Here is a 20,931-nt window from a genome sequence, read left to right as displayed (position 1 = left end):
AGACTCGACTCGAGACCCAAACCTGGACCTAGGACCCACCTCAGGACTTGGGATCCGGAACTCAATGCTTGGACTCGATCCGTACCCCTTGACTTGAAATTGGAACCAAAAAAAAAAGCAGATCGGGACCCAGGAACAAGAACAGGACAATGACTTGGACCAAAACTCAAAACTGTAACCGGACCAGGAACAAGACCAGGACAATGACTTGGACCCAAACTCAAAACTGTAACCAGACCAGGACCCAGACTCGAACACAAACCCATACTTTGATTCTGTGTTTGGGTTTGGGTTCGGGTTCGGGTCGAGGTCTGGATCAGGGTCTCAATCTTGGTCTGAGTCTGGGTCCGGGTTTGGGTCTAGGTCTGGATTTGGGTCTGGGTCTAGGTTCGGGTCTAAGTCTGAGTTTGGGTCCCGAGTGCTGTTCCAGGTTTGGGTCTGTGTCAGGATCTCGGTCGGGATCTAGGTTTTGGGTTTTGATCCCAGTTTGGGTATGGGTTCGAGTCCAGGTTCGTATCTAGATCCTTATCTAGGTCAGAGTTTGTGTCTCGTATTGGGTCCCAAATTTAGGTTCGGGTCTGGGTCTCGGTCCCGGTCTAGGTACACCACCGTGTCCGGGCCCAAGTTCCAGTCTCAGTTTGGGTCTTGGGCTAGGTCCGAGTTCGATTCTAGGTCTGGGTCTGGGTCCTGGTCACGGTGCTAGTCTTATTCTAGGGTCCTAGTTTGACGATTCTTGTTCAGGTTCTAATTTCAGGTCCTGGGTGTAGGTATAGGTCTGAGTTTTGGTCCTAGTCCGGGTTCGGGTCCTAGTCCTGTTTCCCGAGTCCAGATATGGATCCCTATCATTTACTATGTGTCAGTTCAAAGCCCTATTTCGCGTATCCTGAGTCAAGATCTGGATCCCTGTCACGGATCCACGTCTAGTTCTCGTTCAAGTTCCGGGTCCTAGTCTGAGTTTGGGTCTGGGATCGAGACTGGGGTGCGGTTCTAGGTCCCGACCCCAGTTCTATGTCCTGAGTCCAATTCCATGCTTGGGCCTGAGTTTGGATCCAGGTTCGGGTCCCGAGTCCAGGTCTAGGTGGGGATCCGGGTCCGGGTCCAGATTGGGGTCTAGGTCTGAATTCAAGTCCGAGTGTTGGTCAAATTACGGTTATGGTTCTTGGTCTAGGGCCAAGTCCGGTTACGATTCCATGTCCAAGTCATAGTTCTGGTCCCGTATTCAAGTCTCGATCTACTTCTGATTTTTGTTCCAATTTTGGGTCACACGGTATAGGTTCTGGTCTAGTTTTGGGTCTGGGATTCGGTTCAGGTCCAGGTATGGGTTCGGATCACTGTTTTGGTTTGGGTTTGGGGCTGGGTCCAAGATCTAAACACCGACTATAGGTTCGGTCCAAGCCCTAAATCCAGATCTAAATTCCGGTCTCGGGTCCCAGTCTAGTTCCATTTCAGGTGTCGGGTAACGAGCTGGGTCCTAGGTTCAACTCTGGGTCTGGGGTTGGGTACTAGGTCCTTGTCCTAGTTCTGTTGCCTAGGTCCTTATCCCAATTCTAGGTCCCGAATTTGATTTGGGTTTGGGTCCAGTTTAGGTTCCGGTTTGAGTCCTAGTCTTGGTTCATGTTTTTGTCTCAATTTGGGTTTTGATTTGGGTTTGGGTTCGAGTTTAGGTCCTAGTCCTAGTCCAGCTCCATTTCCAGTTGTGCGAGTTCGAGTTTGGGTTTGGGTCCGAATTTTAGTCTAGGTCCAAATCAAGCTCCAAGTGTGGGTTCGGGTCGTGGGTTTGAGTCAAGGTCCAGGTCCGAGTCGCAGGTTTCGATCCCAATTAGAGTCCAGGATCAGTTACGAGTCTAAGTCCTAGGTTTCGATCTCGTTGTGTGTTTGCGTTTGGGTCCGGGTCCGGGTCCGGGTCCAGGTCTTGGTTTGGGTCTAATTCTAGGTTTGGGTCCCATGTTCGGGTCCAAGTTCGGGTTTAGTCCTGGTCTGTGTCTAGGTTCCAGTCCTAGTTTGTGTCCGGGGCAAGTTTCGGGTCCGGGTCTGGGTCCGACTTTAGATTCCTATGTCCAGGTCAGGTCCTAGTTTGAGTTTGAGTCTCAGATTCTGATCTAGGTTTGGGTTTCGGGGCCTAGGTCCCCCATCTATTTTTGGTCGTACGTACAAGTCTGGGTCCTGGTTCGGGCTTGGGTCCCCAGTCTTGGTTTGAGTACAGGTCCCAGTCTTGGTTAGGGTCCAAGTCTCGGTCCTAGTCTTCGTCGGAGTTTGTGTTCGGGTCCCTGTCAGTGTCTGGATCCTGGTTTGGGTACCTGCGAGGGTTTAGGACCAGGTCAGGTCCAAGTCCCAGTCTAGGTATGGGTCCCAAGTCTCAGGTTCCAGTCCTACTCAAGGTCTTAGTCCATGTTCTGGTTCGAGTTTGGGTTATGGTTTCGTTCTTGGTCAGCATCTGGGTCTAGGTTGGGGTCGAGGTCCGAGTTCGGGTGCGTATTTTTCGGATCCCGAGCAAGGTCCAAGTTTGATTTTGGGTCCCGAATTCAATTCTAGGTCTGCGTCTGGGTCTGAGTCTAGGTCCCGTGTTTAGATCCCAATCTTCGTCTCGGTCACTATTAGGTTTCGGGTCTGGGTTCGTGTCCATGTCCAAGTCTGAATCCCAGTCTTAGTTAGGGGCTTGTTTTGGGTCTGGGATCGAGTCCCAAGTTTGGGTTTGAGACTCAGTCCTAGGCCGGGTCTGGGACTGGGTCTGAGCTCGAGTTTTGAGGCTTGGTTATGGTCTTGTTTTGGGTGCCGGTCCAGGTCTAGGTCCTTGTAACGATACTGGTCCTGTTCCAGGGTCCTGGTCACATTTTGGTTCAAGTTTCAGTTTCGGGTCCCATGTCTTGGTCTAGGTCCAGGTCCTGGTCCAGCTTTGGGTCCTTCTCCGAGTCCCAGATCAAGACACCGACTATGGGTCTTGTCCAAGCCCCGATTCTTAGATCCTGAGACAAGATCTGGATCCCAATCATAGGTCCCAGTCTAGTTTCTGTTCATGTACCAGGTCCTGAGTCCTGGGTCTCCATCCCAATTCTAGGTCCCGAGTCCTGTTCCATGTTCGGGTCTTAGTGTTGGGTTTTATGCCCTAAATAAAACTCATTTCAATAAATCAAATTTACTTATTAATATAGATCAGAAATAACATTTAATGTTGCATGGTTCACATGATTTATTTGATGACTATATGTATATAATGTATAAATTCATCTTAAACCCTTTTCACATACATGATCATGTTTATTGTGCTGTCATCACATTGGAAAGTAAACATGACTATGTGAATAAAGTTTCCTAGATTTATCAGACACAGGGTTTTATTGATATGATAATCTACTACAAGAGTTTACTTGCATTTGGAGAAATGCTATGTTCTTTCCAGAACATTTGTTAAAGTAAACCTCGGGTTGGATGCATGGAGTATGCATCGGAAGGGACCGATATTGAACTTTCACTTAGATTTAATTAAACTTACCATAAAATCTATTCAAGTCAATATCGCCAAGTTGATCCTAGATCAAATGTTCTTAATCATGTTATGATTAGGCTCAATCTTGAAAGGCTATTCGTGTTCTTTGATTTGTTAGTTAAGCCTACTTTTAGGTCAGGGTGATACGTACATTTTGGGAACACGGTAGTGCAATTGAGTGGGAGCGCTAGCATAAACATGGAATCTATAGCTTCTATCTGGCAAATAGTAAGCAAAGGATGATCTCCTTCGAGCTTGACCAAACGAACATAAATGGTGGAGTACTCATTTCACATAAGCTGAAATATCATTTATACGGGGTCAAGTGTTTTAAGGATAAAATACATAGTAGGGTGTTACGGTAATCTAATCCCTTTATAGTGTAGATCATTCATATAGAGGATCATTGGTCACATTAGGATTATAACAATGGATAACTAATGATGCGTCGATATGGTGGAACATATAGAGCATTCTATATACTGAGAGTGCAATTCTAAGTTCTATGCGTTGATTCAACGAAGAATTAATAAGTTAGTGAATTTTAGTGCTAAATTCTTGATCTACTTATTGGAAGCTCGGTTATATAGACCCATGTTCCCCGTACTAGTTTAGATAATATTGTTTGTAAGACTCATGTAATTGGTTTTGATTAATCAATTATAATTCACAAATTAGACTATGTCTATTTGTGAAATTTTCACTAAGTAAAGGCGAAATCGTAAAGAAAGAGTTAATAGGGGCATATTTGTTAACTATGATACTTTGTACGGTTCAATTAATAAATATGATAAATGACAATATTATTTAATAATTATTTATAGTTATTAAATAGTTAGAATTGGCATTTAAATGGTTGAATTAGAAAATTGGCATTTTTGAGAAAATCAGATACAAACGTGTTAAAATTGCAAAATTACAAAAAACAAGGCCCAAATCCATCAAGCCATGGCCGACCACTTTTGTAGGCATTTTAAACTGATATTTTCATTATTTTAATGCCAAATAATTCAAACCTAACACTAGTGGAATGCTATAAATAGGTAGTGAAGGCTTCAGGAAAATTACACTTTTGAATCAGAAAACCTTAGCCTTTCTCTCTCTACCTTGGCCGCCACCCTCTCTCTCTCTTCTTCCTTCATATTTCGAAATTACCTTAGTGATTAGAGCAGTGCCCACACACAGCAAGCAATACCTCAATCATAGTGAGGAAGATCGTGAAGAAAGATCATCAGCAAAGGAGTTTCAGCATCAAGGATTTAGAGAAAGAAATCCAAGTTCAGATCTTGATAATACTCTGCTACAGAAAGGATACAAGGGTTAGAGATCTGAACGGAAGGAGTCATTTAATTTCGCTGCACCCAATGTAAGGTTTCTTAAACTTTATACGTGTTTATTTCATCGTTTTAGAAAGTTCATATTTAGGGTGTTAATAAACATACTTGTGAGTAGATCTAAGATCCTGGTAAAATAATTTCCAACACTTAGTTCAGTTTTGGGTTCAGGTGCCAAGTCCCTATTCGCGTTTGGATTCAGATTTGGGATGCAATCCTAGGGTAGATCTATGTCTGAGTCCGGGTGCTGGTCCTGTTACAGTTTTGGGTTTCGGTCTGGGTCCAGGTCCTGGTCTTATTCCTGGGACCCGATCAACTTCTAGTTTCAGTTCTAGTTTCAAGTCACCTGGTCTGGGATCGGGTTGAGTTTGGGTCCGAGTTTTGGTTCGGGTGTTTAATTTCGGTCCAAGGCGAGGATTAGGTCCGAGTTTCAGTCTTTGTTAGGGTTCGAGGTTGGGTCAAGTTCCAGGTTCAAGTCTGGGTCTTGATCTCGGTCCCGTTCTAATATCCCAGTCCAGTTCCAGTTCAAGTTTCGGTTTCGGTTCCCGAGTGTGGGTCTGGGTCTAGATATGTGTTCGGGTCCTTGTTTGAGTTCGAGTTTAGGTTCGGGTTCTTGTCTAAGTCGAAGATCCAAACACCGACTACAGGTCAGCTCCAAGCATCGAGTCCCCGATCCCAAGTTCTGAGGTGGGTCCTAGGTCCAAGTTTGGGTCTAGGGTCGGGTCCCGGATCCCGATCCAAGTTCCGAGGCCCAAGTTCTGGTCCCTATTTGGGGGCCTAATTCCAAGGTTTGGGTCCCACATTTATGTTCAAGTCTTAGGTCCCGGTCTGGGTTGAAGTTCGTGTTTCTGTTCGGGTTTGGGTCTCGAGTCCTGGTCTGAGTCCACATCCCTGTTTGGGTTCAGGTCCGAGTTGGGGTCCCTATCCTAAGGTGGGTCCGAGTTTCGGGTCCCAGGCCTGTGTCTGGTTCTTAGATCCTGGTTCCAGCCTCAGTTTTTGGGTTTGGGTTTGGGTCTTATTACTGTCCCAGGTTTGTGTTCTAGTCCCAGACATGGTCCGATCATGTCTGGATCTCGGTTTTGGATCCTGTCTGGATCTCGGTCTGGGTTCGAGTCTAGGTCTTGGTACAGATTCGTGTAAGGGTCCTAGACTCAAACACTAACTACGGGTCTGGTCGAAGCCTCAGGTCCAAATTCAGATCTCGGTCTTGGATCTTGGTCTTGTTCTAGTTCAGGTCCCGTGTCCTGGGCTGGGTCCTAAGTTTAGGTTTGGGTACGGGTTCGGGGTTGTGTCTCGGTAGTTAGGTCTTGGGTTCCGGGTCTAGGGTCAGGTCTCGTGTCTCGAGTCTAGTAGGGTTTTAGGTCTTGGTCCTGATTCTGAGGCCAAGTTTCGAGTTTAAGTCCCCCATCTAGGTCCGGATCCTTGGTCCAGGTCTGGGTCCAAGTTTGGGTTTGGGGCACAGGTCCCCCATCTAGGTTTGGATCCTAGGTCCCCGTCTGGTTCCCAGTTCAGTTTTGGGTTTGGATCCTGAGTTTGGGTCCGAGTCTAGGTCCCAATACGGGTTCAGGTTTAAGTCTGGGTCTGGGTCACGGTCTAAGTCTAGGTCCCTGTTCAGGTCTAGGTCGGGGTCCCAGTCAAGGTCTAGGTCCCAGACCAGGTTCGTGTTTGGGTTTGGGTGCGGGTTCAGGTACTGAGTCTAGCTCTATGTTCGGGTCTAGATTCGGGTTTGGGTTTGGGTACTGGGTTTCAATCTCGGTATGGGTACGGGTGTAGGTTTTGGGTTTGGGTTTAAGGTTTAGGGTTTTGGGTTTAGTTTTTAGGGATTTAGCGTTTAGGGTTTAGGGCTTAGGGTTTAGGGGTAAGTGTAAAGAGTTAAGGATTTAAGGTTTAAGGTTTAGGGTTTAGGGTTGAAGGGTCCGCTTCTAGTTCCTGTTCTAATTTCAGGTCACATGGTATGATTTAAGGTTCGAGTGTGGGTCAAAGTCCGAGTCTCAGTCCCAAATCCAAACACCAAACACATGTCGAGTTTTGTTTGTGTTTTGGTACAGGTTAGGGTTCTGGTCTGGGTTTGGGTTTGGGTCTAGGTCAAATTCCGAAATTTAGAAACCGACTATGGGTCGGGTCCAAGCCTCGGGTCTTGGGTCCTGGGTCCTGTGTCCAAATCTAGATATTGCTCTAGTTCTAGCTCATGTCTTGGTTCCTTGTTCGGATCTCACATCCAGGTTTGGGTGTTTATTTGGGTCTTGGGTCTTGAGTCATGGGTCTGGGTCCCCGATTCAGGTCAGGGTCCTAGGTGTCGGCCTGGGTTAGGTCCCCGTCCGTGTTTGGTACTTGTCCATGTCTCAAGTGCCTAGTCTGGGTTTGGGTCACATTTCAGTTCTCAGGTCCCAAGTGTTGGGTTTTATGCCCTAAATAAAACTCATTTCATATAATCAGATTTACTTATTAATAAAGATCAGAAATAATATTTTATGTTGCATGGTTCACATGATTTATTTCATGATTATATGCATATAATGTATGAATTCCTTTTAAGTCCAGAACATATGTGTTTGTTAAAGATTATAGTGTTGTCAGCACAGTGGAATATAATCTTTATTATATGTTCAAAAGTTTATTCCCTAATTTGTCAGAACACTGGATTTAGACTGACATGGTATAATCAGCGATAGGTATTCTTACACCTTGGAAAAGTGTTATGTCCTTTCCAGGACATTGGCAAAGTTTACCAGTATCGGATGTATGGAGTATACATCGGAAGGGACCGATATTGAACTTTGATTAGATATATTAAAACTTACCGTAATATCTATTCAATTCAATATCACCTGTTGATCCTATATCAAATGATCTTAATCCTGATATGGTTAGGTTCAATCTCAAGAGTGTTATTCGTGTTCTTTGATTTGTTAGTTAAGCCTAATTTTGTGTCAGGGTGATACGTACATTTTGGGAACACGGTAATGCAATTGAGTTGGAGCGCTAACATAAATATGGAATCTATAGCTTCTATTTGGCAAATAGAAGTAAAGGATGATTTCCTTCGAGCTTAATCAAACGAAGATAAATGGTGGAGATCTCATTTCACTTAGGTGAAATATCATTTATACAGGGTTAAGTGTTTTAAGGATAAAATACATTGAAGGTGTAGTGGTAACAGTAGTGCCTTTTCAATGTAGATCATCTATATAGAGGATCATTGATCACATTAGGGTTATAACAATGGATAACTAATGACGTGTCTATATCGTGGAACATATAGAGCGTTCTATATGACTGAGAGTGCAATTCAAAGTTCTAAGTGTGGATTCAATGAGGAATTAATAAGTTAGGGAATTTACTTGGTAAATTCAGTTCGACTTATTGGAAGCTCGGTTATATAGACCCATGGTCCCCATACTAGTTAAAACCATACTGCTTGTAAGACTCAGTTAATTGATTTTAATTAATCAATTATAATTCTAAAAGTTAGACTTTGTCTACTTTATGAATTCTCACAGTTTAAGGATGAAATCGTAAAGAAAAGGGTTTCTAGGTTTAATTATTAATTAAGAGACTTTGTATGTCTAATTAATAATTATTTTAAATGACAATATTATCTAATAATCTATTTTAGTTATTAAATAATTAGTTTTGGCATTTAAATGATTAGAATTGGAAAAATGGCATTTTTGGAGAAATTCAAATAAAATGAGGAAACTGCAAAATCCAAGTGAGGCCCATTTCACCCTATGGTCGACACCTCTTTGTGTGTTTTCCAATTATTATTTTCAATTTTAATTGCCATGTAATTGCTAATCAAAGCCTAGCAATAATACGAAAGTGGTGGATCACACTAAATAAGGCAGTTAATCAATTACACAGTAAAAGAGGAAACTGTTTATTTGTAAAGTTGTGCTCTCCCTTCTCCCTATATAAAGCAACCTTTGTTCTCTTCTCTTGCAAGCAATAAGAACACGAAATTCAAGAGAGAAAAAGAGAGAAAATTTCGAAATCCTTGTGAGATGAGTAGCGCCCAAACACATCAAGTGGTATCACAATTATAGTATGTAAGACTATGGAATTTCTGCATCAAAGAAGGAGAAAAGAAGATCCAGGTTCAGATCTTGGTGATGCTCTGCTACAGAAAGGAATCAATGGCTAGAGATCTGAACGGAAGGAGTCATATTATTCCGCTGCACCCACTATAAGGTTTTCTAACTTTATATGTGTTTATTTTCATTGTTTTTGAATTCATATTAGGTTGTTAATCCAACATACTTCTTAGTAAATCTAGATCCTGGTAAAATAATTTCCAACACCAAGTCCGAGTATCAGGTTCCAGTCCCAGTCTGGGTTCTAGTCCCTGTCCAAGTTCAAGTCTCAGTCCTAGTTCGGGTGTGGGTCCAAGTCCTGATCTCGGTCTAGGTTTGAGTCCCAAATTCCAGTTCGACTTCTGGTACGAGTTCAGGTGTGGGTCTGGCTCTAGGTCTGGGTGTGGGTGTGGGTCCGGGTTTCTGTCCGTGTCTGGGTCCTGGTCTTGGTCTTGTTCTACTTCTAGCTTTGGGTCTGGGTTCTGGTATGGGTCTCGTGTCATGGGTCCTTGGTCCCATGTCCTAGCACAAGTCTGGGTTTGGGTTTAGGTCTTGGTTTGGGTATCGATCCCGATCTTGGTTCGGGTCCGTCTTCAGTTCTACGTCTAGATTCGATTTCGGGTGAAGGTCCAATTCCTTTTCTACGGCCTAATTCCGATTCTTATTCTGATTTTGGGTTTCGGGTTTGAGTTTGGGTTTGGGTGCTGGTCTAAAAAAGGTTTCGGGTTCGTGCCTCGGTACAATTCTAAGATCTAGACACAAACTATGGGTTGGGTCCAAGCCTCGGGTCGTGGGTCAAGATCCAGATCCTAATCTTGGGTCCCGGTCCGTGTCTATGTTCGGGTCTGGGTCTAGGACTGACACCGTGGTCGGGTCTTGGGTCCTTGTCCCTGTCCTTGGTCTCGATTCTGGTTCTAATTTTGAGTTTTGGTCCAAAATCTTGGCTTGGGTAGTAGGTCTAGGTTTGAGTCTCCAATCGCGGCCTAAGTCCTATTTCTGGGTTTGGGTTGAAGTCCATGTTTTGGTTCGGGTTCGTGTCTCGAGTCCCGATCCGAGTTTTGATTCAGGTCCTAGTCTCGGTCCGGGTTTGGGTATGGGTCCTAGTCAAATTCAAGTTCTCGGACTCAAACCCAGACTCAGACTCAGACCAAAATTTGGGTTACGGGTAAAGGTCTGGGTGTGGGTCTGGGTCCGAGTCCGGGTCTGGGTTTGAGTTCAGGCATGGGTCCTAGATCCAAACACTCACAACAGGTCAAGTCTAAGCCCCAGGTCCAGATCTGGATCACGGTCGCAGGTCCCAGTCTAATTCCACTTCGGGTCCCAGGTCTTAGCTCAGGTCCTAGGTCAGGGTCCTGGACCAGTATCGGATCTTGAGTCTCGGTCCCAATTCTTCCGCCCGTGTCCTGGGTCTAGGTCCCCCATCTATGTCCGAGTCCTAGGTCTCGGTCTGAGTCCAAGACCCGGTCGGGGTTCAAGTCCTTGTGTGAGTCTGGGTTTGGGTTCCGATCTCGGTCTGGGTCCAGATCTGGGGTCGAGTTTAGGTCCAGGTTCAGGTTTGAGTCCTAAGTTTCGATCTGGGTTCGGGTTCTGAGGCCCAGGTCCAAGTCCCAGTCCTAGGTCCCATTCTGGATCCATGTTCGGGTTTAGTTCTTAGTCCCAATTTCGATTTTGTTTCTGTGTTTGGGTTCGGGTTTTGATCTAGGTCTTAGTCGGGGTTTGAGTCCTAGTCTAGGTTGGACTTTGGGTTCGGGTCTAGGTCTCGTTCCAGCTCTGGGTACACGACCGTGTTTAGGCCCGAGTTTTGGTCCGAGTTTAGGTCCAGGGCTAGGTCTGAGTCTGGTCTAGGTTTGGGTCTGGGTCTTGGTTACTGTCCTAGTCTTTTTCAAGGGTCATGATCTGGCCATTCTTGTTCAGGTTCTAGTTTTCGGTCCTAGGTCTCGATCAGGGTTTGAGTTTAGGTCCTGGTCCGGGTTCAGGTCATGGTCTGAGTCTCAGATCTGGATCCCTGTCATGTGTCCTGGTTTTGTTCTATTTTAGGTCCCAGGTTCTAGGTCTGAGTTTTGGTTCAGGACCGAGACTGGGTTGCGGTTCTAGATTATGACCTTAATTCTGTGTCCTGGGTCTGTGTTCGGGGCTAGGTTTTGGTCCCGAGTCAGGCTCTAAATTGGGATCTGGGTCCATGTCCCGATTCGGGTGTAGGCTTGGGTTAGAGTCCAAGTCCTGGTCCGGTTAAAGTTCCAGGTCTAACTTTAGGTTCGGTTACGGTTCGAGGTCCAGGTCTAAGTCCTGGTTCCGGTCCCGTTCCTGTGTCCTGGTCTACTTCAAGTTTTGGTTCTAATTTTGGGTCACAGGGTACGGGTTCGGGTCCAGGTTTGGGTCTAGGACTGGATTCGGATCCAAGTCTGGGTTTCGGTCTGGGTTTGGGTCCCAGATCTAGACACTGACTACAGGTTCAGTACAAGCCCCTGGTCCAGATCTGGATCTCGATCTAGGGTCCTCATTTGGTTCCATTTTTTGTGTAGGGTCACGAGCTGGGTCCTAGTTTCATGTTCGGGTCTGGGGTCGGGTCTTGGGTCCCGGTCCTTATTCTGTTGCCCAGGTCCCTATCCTGATTCTAAGTCCATGTCCAAGTTCTGGTCTTGTTTTGGGTCTCGTTCTAGGTTTAGGTTTGGGTCCTAGTCGGAATTCATGTTTGGGTCTCGGTCTGGGTTTTTATTTGGTTTTGTGTTCAGTCTAGGTCCTTGTCCATGTCCTAGTCGTAGTCCACTTCAAGTTTCAGTTGCGATTCTGAGTTCGAGTTCGGGTTCGAGTTCGGGTCAGGGTTCGAGTCCTAGTTCGAGTTTGGGTTTGGGTCTGGATCTCGGTCTAGGTCCAAATTGGGCTCCAAATGTGGGTAAGGTTCCAGGTTCGGGTCCGAGTCCCAGGTTTCAATCTCGATCTGAGTCAGGGTTTACTTTCAGGTCTAAGTCCTGGGTTCTAATCCAGGTCTGCGTTCGAGTTGGGGTCCGGGTCCGGGTGCAGGTCTAGGTTTGGGTCTAATTTTGGTTCTGGGTCTGAGTTTGGGTCCCAGGTTCGGGTTTGATTTTGGGTTCGGGTCTTGGTTTGGTTTTGGGTCTTTGTATGGGTTCATGTCCAGGTTCTTGTCTTAGTTTGGGACTAAGGCAAGTTTTAGATCTGACTCTTGGTTCGACTTTAGATTCCCGTGTCTACGTCAGGTCCTGGATCCGGTTCGAGTCCCAAATTTAGATCTGGGTCATGGTTCCAAGGCCTAGGTCACTGGTCTAGGTCCCCCATCCTTGTCCGGTTCCTAGGTCCCCATTTTGGTCCAGGTTCTGGTTTGGGTCCCGAGTCTTTGTTTTACTCCAGGTCCCGGTCGGCGTTCAGGTCCAAGTCTTGGTTCGGGTTCAGGTTCGGGTCCTTGAAAGAATCAAGATCATGGTCTAGGTCCCAAGTCTTGGTCGGTATTCGGGTCCTGGTCTGGGTTCATGTCCATGTCCAGGTCTAAATCCTAGTTTAGTTCAGGGGCTGGGTCTGGGTTCGTGTCCATGTCCAGGAACGAGTCCAGAATTTGGGTTTGGGTTCAGGTTCAAGTCTCTGTCCTAGTCTGAGTCTGGAACCGGGTTCAATACTAGGTTTGAGCTCGAGTTTCAGGTTGGGTTCTGTTCTAGTTCTGAGTCACGGTCCTGGTCCAAGTCCTAGTCATCGTCCCGATCCTATTCCAGGGTCCTTGTCACGTTCTTGTTCAAGTTTTGGTTTCGGGTCCCAAGTCTGGGTCTGGTTCTAGGTCTAGGTCTTGTTCCAGCTTCTGGTCCTTCTGCGAGTCCTAAACCAAGACATCGACTATGGGTCTTGTCCAAGCCCAATGTTCTGGATCTCGGGACAAGATCTGGATCCCAATCACGGGTCTTAGTCTGATTTCAGTTCATGTCCCAGGTCCCGATCTAGGTTCAAGACCGAGACTTGGGTGTAGTTCTGGGTCTCGATCCCAATTCTGGGTCTCGAGTCCTGTTCCATGTTCCTGTCTAAGTTCAGGTCTTGGTTTGGGTCTCGAGTCCGTGTTCAGGTTTGGATTTAGGTTTGGGACCCAATCCCAGGGTGGGTCTGTATCCGAGTCCGGGTCCTGTATCTATTAAAGTTTTGGGTCTAGGTCCAGGTCATAGTCCTAGTCCTGATCTTGGGTCTCGATCTGCTTCTAGGTTCGGATCCTAATTTGGGTTTGGGGCAAGGTTCAGGTCTGGGTTTCTGTCTGGATTAGGGTCCAAGGTAGGGTTCAGTTCTGAGTTCGGGTCTGGGTCCAGGTCTCGGTCATGTTCCAGATCCTTGTCTTGTTCCAGTTCCAGTTTAGTTTTGTTTCCCATGTGTGGGTCTAGGTCTGGGTATGTGCAGGGTCCTAGTTTGAGTTCGAGTTTGGGTTCGGGTTCTGGTCTAAGTCCCAAATCCAGACACCGATTACGGGTGGGGTCCAAGCATCGAGTCCCGAATCCCAGGTCTCGAGGTGGGTCCTAGGTCTAGGTTTTGGTCTAGGGTAGGGTCCTGGATCCGAATCCAAGTTCTGAGGACCAAGTTCTTGTTCCGATTTAAGGGCCCAGTTATCGAGTCAGGGTCCCCCATCTATGTTCAGGTCCTAGGTCATGGTCTTGGTCAAAGTTCATGTTTTGGCTCAGGTTCGGGTCTCGAGTCATGGTCTAATTCCGGGTCCCGATTTGGTTTCGAGTCCGAGTTCGGGTCCCAGTCCTAGTGTGGGTCCAACCCTAATTTTTTCGTCTTGGTTTGGGTCTGGGTCTGGGTCCCAGTCTGGGTCTAGGTCCCAGTCTTAGTTTAGGTCCCAAGTCGCAGGTCCCATCTGAGTCCAAGTCACGGTATGGGTTTTTGTCTGAGTTTGGGTTTAGGTTTGAGTCCTATTGTGGTCCCAGGTCTGGGTTCTAGTTCCTGACCTGGTTCAATTCTAATTCTGAGTTCGGGATCGGGTTTTGATCCTGGTCTGGGTCTAGGTACGGACTCGGGTCCGGGTCCTAGATTCAAACACTAACTATGGGACAGGTTGAAGCGTCAGGTCCAGATTCAGATCTCCATATTATTCCTGTTCGTGTCCCGGGTCTTGGGCTGGGTCTTAAGTTTTTGTTTGGGTTCGGGTTCGGGCAGTAGTTAGGTCCAGGGTTCTGGGTCTAGGGTCGGGTCCCACGTCTCGTGTTTGGGATCGAGTTTTGGGTCTCGGTCCCAGTTCTGGGCCCAGTTTTGGGTCCAAGTCCCCCATCTAGCTCTGGATCCTTTGTCCAGGTTTGGGTTTGGGGCCCAGGTCCCCCATCTAGGTCCGGATCCTAGGTCCAGGTTTAGCTCCAAGTTTAGGTTTGGGTTTGGATCCCGAGTTTGTGACCGAGTTTAGGTCCTAGTACGGGTTCAGGTTTGAGTCTGGGTCTGAGTCTCGGTCTGAGTCTAGGTCCCTGTTTGGGTCCAGGTCAGGGTCGCGATCTAGGTCCCGGACCAGGTTCTGCTTTGTATTTGGGTCCGAGTTCAAGTCCTGAGTCTGGGTCTAGGTTCGGGTCTTGATCTGGGTCCAGATCTGGGTCCTGGGTTCTGATCACGGTATGGGTATGGGTCTGGGCCTGTGTCCAGGTTAGGGTTCAGGGTTTTGGGTTTAATGTTTAGGGATTTAGGGTTTAGGGTTTAGGGCTTAGGGTATAAGGGTAAGTGTAAAGAGTTTAGGATTTAGTGTTAAAGGTTTAAGGGTGCACTTCAAGCTCCGGTTCCAATTTCGGGTCAAAGGGTATTATTTACGGTTCGGGTGTAATTCTGGGTCTGAGTCCTAGTTTGGGTCTAGGTTTATGTTTTTGTTTAGGTACGAGTCTTGGTCCCAAATTAAAACACTAACCACAGGTCAAGTCTAGTTCGAGTTTCGGTACTAGTTCGGCTGTTGGTCTAGGTCTAGGTCCGTGTCCAGGTCCAATTCCCAAATTTACACACCGACTATGGGTTGGGTCCAACCCTCTGGTCTTGGGTTCTGGGTCGCGAGTCCAAATCCAGATCCTGATCCAATTCTAGCTCATGTCTTAGTTCCTCATTCGGGTCTCAAGTCGAGGTTTGGGTCTAGGTTTCGGTCTTGGGTCCTGAGTCATGGGTCTTGGTCCCTGATTCAGCTTAGGGTCCTAGGTCCTTGTATGGGTTAGGGTCCCAGTCCGAGTTCAGGTCCCGGTCCGTGTTCGGTACTGGTCTATGTCTCGGTTCTTCGCCTGGTCTGGGTGTGGTTCATGGTTCAGTTCTCAGGTCCCGGGTCCCGGTCCCAGTCCAGGTTCTTATCCCAGTCAAAGTTAAGGTCTTACTCATAGTCTGAGTCTGTGTCCCAGTCCTGATCATGGTCTTAGTTCGAGTCTCGTGTTTGAGTCCGAGTTCTGGTACGAGTTTGGGTCTGGGTTAGGGTCTAGGTTTGGGTCTGGGTCTGGGTTTGGGTTCGGGTTTGGGTTTCAGTCCGTGTTTTAGTCTAGGTCTGGGTCTAGGTTTTGGCACGGGTCTGGAATCTGGTCCAGGTCGAAGGTCACGGGTCCTGGGTTCCGGGTTTTTTGTCGCAGGTCCTGGCGCAAATCTAGGTTCGGGTTCGGGTTTGGTACCGGTATCCATCTCGGTCTTAGTCTAGGTCCATGTTCGGTTTCATGTCAAAATCCGGTTTTCGGTCCAAATCTAATTCGTGTTCTACGATTCTGATTCCATTTCTTGTTCTCATTTTGGGTCTCAGGTCTGAGTCTGGGTTTGGGTACTGGTCTAGAAATTGTTCAAAGTTCGGGTCTTGGTACGATTCAAAGATCTAGACACCGACTACGGGTTGGGTCCAATGACTGGGTCGTGGGTCAAGATCAGAATCCCAATCATGGGTCCTGGTCTCATTCCGATTCAGATCCAGGGCCAGGGTCCAAGTCCGTGTTTGTGTCCGAGTCTAGATTTGGGACCCAGACTGGGGTCGAGTCTTGGGTCCCAGTCCCAGTCTTGGGTCCTGATTTTGGTTCTAATTTTGAGCTTGGGTCCCCTATCTAGGTTTTTGTCTTAGGTCAAGGTTTGAGTCCCCAATCTCAGTCCGGATCCTAGGTCAAGGTTTGTGTCCAAGTCCGTGTCTGGGTATGTGTCCCGAGTCTGAATTCTAGTTTTGATTCGGGTCCGTGTTCCGGTTCGGGTCTGGGTCTGGGTGAGATTCCAATTCCCAGACTCAGACCCAGATTTGGGGTACAGGTCTGGGTCTAGGTCAGGGTCTGGGTCCGAGTCTAGGTTTGGGTTTGAGTCCAGGTATGGGTCCTAAATCAAAACACTAACTACGAGTTAGGTCTAAGCCCCTGGTCCAGATCTAGATCACAGTCTCGGGTCCCAGTCTAGTTGCACTTTGGGTCCCAGGTCACGATCCGAGTCCTAGGTCAATGTCCGGGTCTGGGGTCGGGTCTTTGGTCTTAGTCCCAATTTTGATGCCCGTGTCCTAGGTCCAGGTCCCCCATCAAGGTCTGAGTCTTTCGTCCCAGTCCGAGTCCAAGACCCAGTCGGGGTTCAAGTCTTGGCCTGAGTCCAAGTTCAGGTACCTATCTCGTTTTGGGTCCAGATCTGGGTTCGAGTCTAGGTTCAGGTTGGGGTTCGAGTCTCGAGTTCTGATCTGGGTCTCGGTTCTGAGGCCCATGTCCTGGTCCACCATCTAGGTCCGGGTCCTACGTCCCGGTCTGGGTCCATGTTTTGGTTTGGGACCTAGTCCCAGTTTTGATTTCGATTCAGTGTTTTGCATCAGGTGTGTGTCTGGGTCTGGATGCAGGTCTGAGACCCAGTCTGAGTCTGGGTCCGTGTCTGTATCCGGATCCGAATCCCAGTCTGGCTCTGGGTTCAAGTCTAGGTGCGAGTTCGTGTCCCGGGTGCAGGTCTAGGTCTGGGTCTGGGTCAGGGTCTCGGTCTGGATCTAGGTCCTAAGTTTTGATCTCGGTCTGGGTTTGGGTCTGGGTTCGAGTCCAGGTTTGTATCAAATCGTTATCAAGGTCGGAGTTTGGGTTTGGGATCGAGTCTCAGGTCTAGGTCCAGGCCCGGTCTTGGTCTTTGTCTAGGTACACGACCGTGTCTGGGCCCGAGTTCCGGTCTCGATTTTGGTCTGGGGCTAGGTCCGAGTTTGGTTCTATGTCTGGGTTCGGGTCTTGGCACGATCCTAGTCTTGTTCGAGTGTCCTAGTCTGGCAGTTCTAGTGTAGGTTCCAATTTGTGGTCCCGGGTCTGGGTCAGTGTTCGGGTTTGGGTCCTCGTTTGGGTGCAAGTCCTGGTCTGAGTCCTAGATTTGAATCCCTGTCGCGTGTCCTGGTCTGGTTCTAGTTCAAGTTTCAGGTCCCTGGTCCGAATTTAGGTCCGGGACCATGACTGGAGTGCGGTTTTAGGTCTCAACCTCAGTTATATGTCTCAAGTCTATTTTCATGTTTGGGTCTAAGTTCAGGTCCTGAGTCCAGGTGTAGGTTGGCATCCGGGTTCGTGTCTCAGTTTGGGTCTAGGTCTTGGTTGGAGTTTGGGTCCTCGTTCGGTTAAGGTTTCGGCTCTAGGTCCAAGTCCAGTTACAGATCCATGTCTAGGGCTAAGTCCTAGTTTCGGTCCCGTTATCGGGTCCCAGGCTACTTCAGGTCACAGGGTACGGGTTCGGGTCTAAGTTTGTGTCTGTGACTGGGTTTAGGTCTGAGTCTGGGTCCGGGTCAACTTCCTGGTCTTGGTTCGGGTCCGAGGCTGCGTCCCAGATCCATACACCAACTTTAAGTTCAGTACAAGCCCTAGGTCTAGATCCGAATCCCGCTCTCAGGTCCCAGTCTGGTTCCATTTTGGGTGTCGCATCACGAGTTGGGTCCTAAGTTCATGTCCGAGTCTGGGGTTGGGTCTTGGGTCCCGGTTCTGGTTCCATTGCCCAAGTCCCTATCCCGGTTCTGGTCTGGGTTTGGGTCCCGATCTAGGTTCGGGTTTGGGTCCTAGTTGCAGTTCGGGTTTCGGTCTCGGTCTAGATTTTTATTTGAGTTTGGGTTCGAGTTCGAGTCCCAGGTCTCAGGTCCCAGTCCTAGTTAAGGTCTTGATCCAGGTTTTGGTCTGAGTTTGGGTTGGTTCTGGTGTTAGGTCTGGGTCCTAGTTACAGTTCCAGTTCTGATTCTGGGTCTAGGTTTGGTTCCGGGTCTTGGTCCATGTTGTGGTCAAGTTCTGAGTCTTAGTCTGAGTCCGGGCACGGGTTTTTCGGGTCCCGGTCTTGGTCCAGGTCTGAGTCTGGGTCCAGGTTCGGGTCCTAAGTCCGGGTCCTAAGTTCGGGTCTGGGTCTTCGTTTGGGTCTTAGTCTAGGTCTCGTGTTTCGATCTCGATCTGGGTTTGGGTCGGTATTCGGGTCTGGGTTTGGGTTCGTGATCGAGTCCCAAGTTTGGGTTCGAGTTCATGTTCGAGTCTCAATCCTAGTATGGGTCCGGGACCGGGTCAGGGATGGGTCCGAGACCGAGTTTTGGGGCTAGGTACTGGTCTAGTTTGGGGTCCCGGTCCAGGTCCAAGTCCTGGTCACAGTCCCGGTCCTGTTCCAGTGTCCTAGTCATGTTCTGGTTCATGTTTCGGTTTCGGGTCCAAGGTTTGGGTCTGGGTCATGGTCTTGGTCTAGCTTCGGGTCCTTGTTTGAGTCACAGATCAAGACATCGACTATGGGTGTTGTCGAAGCCCTAGTTCTCGGATCCCTGGACAAGATTTGGATCCCAATCACGGGTACAAGTCTAGTTTCGGTTCATGTCCCAAGTTCCTGTCTGGGTCTGGGTCTAAGTTCCGGACCGAGAGTAGGGTCCAGTTCTCGGTCTCGATCCCAATTTCGGGTCCTGAGGCCTGTTCAATGTTTGGCTCTGAGTTTAGGTCTTGGTTAGGGTCCCGAGGTTTTCTTTCAGGTTTTTACCCCAAGGGATGGTTTTTTGTCCTGATTTGGGTCCGCGGCGAGGTTCAGGTTCAGGTTTTAGTCTCGTTTAGGGTTCGACAATGGGTCCGATTCTAGGTTCACGTCCTGGTCTAGGAACCAGTCACGTTCCAACATCCCAGTCCAGTTCCAATTCAAGTTTCGGTTTTGGTTCTCGAGTGTTGGTCTAGGTCTTGGTATGTGTCCGGGTCCTGGTTAGAGTTCGAGTTTGGGTTTGGGTTTTGGTTTAAGTCCTAGATCCAGACACCGGCTACAGGTCGTGTCCAAGAATCGAGTCTCGGATCCCAGGTTCGTGTTCTGGTTCGGGGTCGATTCCAGTCCGAGTCCAGGTCCCGGTTTTTGTTCGGGTCTGAGTTCGTGTCTCAGTCCCAGTCTGGGTTCGAGTTATGGGTCCCACTTTCGAGTTTGGTTCTTGGGTCCTGGGTTCAGCACCAGTTTTTCGGTCAGAGTCTTGGTCTAGGACCCAGTTTGGATCTAGGTTCCAGTCTTGGTTTAGGTCCCAGGTCACAAAACCCAGTTTGTGTCCAAGTCCTGGTATGGGTTCTGGTCTGAGTTTGGGTTTAGGTTTGGTTCCTGTTACAGTCCCATGTTTGGGTTCTAGTTCGAGTCTTGCTCTTATTCTTGTTCCGGGTCCGGGTCAGACCTGAACTTGGCACCCGATCCCAGACCTAGACTTAGACATAGACATGGATCTAGATACGAACCTTGATTCAAACCAAGATCGAAACTTGGAACATAGATCCGGGCCGAGACCCAGACCCAAACCTTGACCCGTACCCAAGACTTTGACTCGGACCAGGACCCAAACCTAGACCCAGACCAGGATCCAGATTTGGACCCCTACCCAACCCTGGACTTGGACCAGGACTCAAACCCCGACCCATACCCGGACCCGAACCCGAACCCAGACACGGAATCAAAATCGGAATTAGGACTAGGACCCGAACCCAAACATGGACCCGAACCTGTATGTGTGACCCAGTCAAGTCTAGGTTCTGGTAAAAGTTCGGGTCCTAGGTCTCAGGTCCCAGTCCTAGTCAAGGTCTCAATCTAGGTTTTTGTCAGAGTTTGGGTTATGGTTTTGGTTCGGTTCTGGTCTCAGGTGTGGGTCCTAGTCACAGTTCCAATTTTTATTCTGGGTCCGAGTTAGGGTCTGGGTCTAGGTTGGGGTCGGGGTCCGAGTCTTAGTCTGAGTCCGAGTCCGAGTACGCATTTTTTGGATCCCGTGATGAGTTTAAATCCCAGGTTCGGGTTTGGGTCTTTGTCTGGGTCCGAGTTCAGGTCCCGTGTTTCGATCCCGGTATGGGTTTAGGTCGGTATTCGGTTCCGGGTCTGGGTTTGTGTCCATGTCCAGGTCCGAATCCCAGTGTCGATCAAGTCTTGGTCTGGGTCCAAGATTGAATCCCGAGTTAAGGTTCGGGTTCTGGTTCGAGTCTCAATCCATTTCTGGGTCCAAGACCGGGTCCGAGAATGGGTTCGAGCTTGAGTTTCGGGTCTTGGTTATGGTCTAATTCTTGGTTCCGGTCCAGGTCCAGGTCTTGGTCATGGTCACGGTCCTGTTCCATGATCCTAGTCATGTTCTGGTTCAAGTTTCACTATTGGGACCCATGTCTAGGTCTGGGTCCAGGTCATGATCTAGCTCTTGGTCCTTATTCGAGTCCCAGATCAAGAAACCGACTATGGATCTTTTTCATGCCTCGAATCCCGAATCCCGGGACAAGATTTGGATCCAAATCACGGGTCCCAGTCTGGATTAAGTTCATGTCCCAGGTCCCTGTCTGGGTCTTGGTCTAGGTCCGGGACTGAGACTAGGGGCAGTTTTGGGTCTCGATCCTAATTCTGTGTCCCGAGTCCTGCTCCATGTTGGGGTCTAAGTTCAGGTCTAGGTTTGTGTCTCGAGTCCCGATTTGGGTTTGGATTCAGTTTGGGACCCAATCACAGGGTGGGTCTTTGTCCGAGTCTGGGTCCTTGTCCGATTACAGTATTGGGTCTAAGTCTAGGTCCTGGTCTTGGTCCTATTCCTCGGTCCTGATCTGCTTCTGGTTTCGGTTCAAGTTTCACGTCACAGGGTACGGGTTCGGGTTGAGTTTGGGTCAAAGTCTGGGTTCGAGGTGAGGTTCAGGTT

This window comes from Cannabis sativa, chromosome 8, assembly GCF_029168945.1.
Source record: "Cannabis sativa cultivar Pink pepper isolate KNU-18-1 chromosome 8, ASM2916894v1, whole genome shotgun sequence".
Lineage (NCBI taxonomy): Eukaryota > Viridiplantae > Streptophyta > Magnoliopsida > Rosales > Cannabaceae > Cannabis > Cannabis sativa.
The sequence above is the reverse complement of the archived record's forward strand: the minus strand, read 5'-3'. Positions refer to the sequence as shown.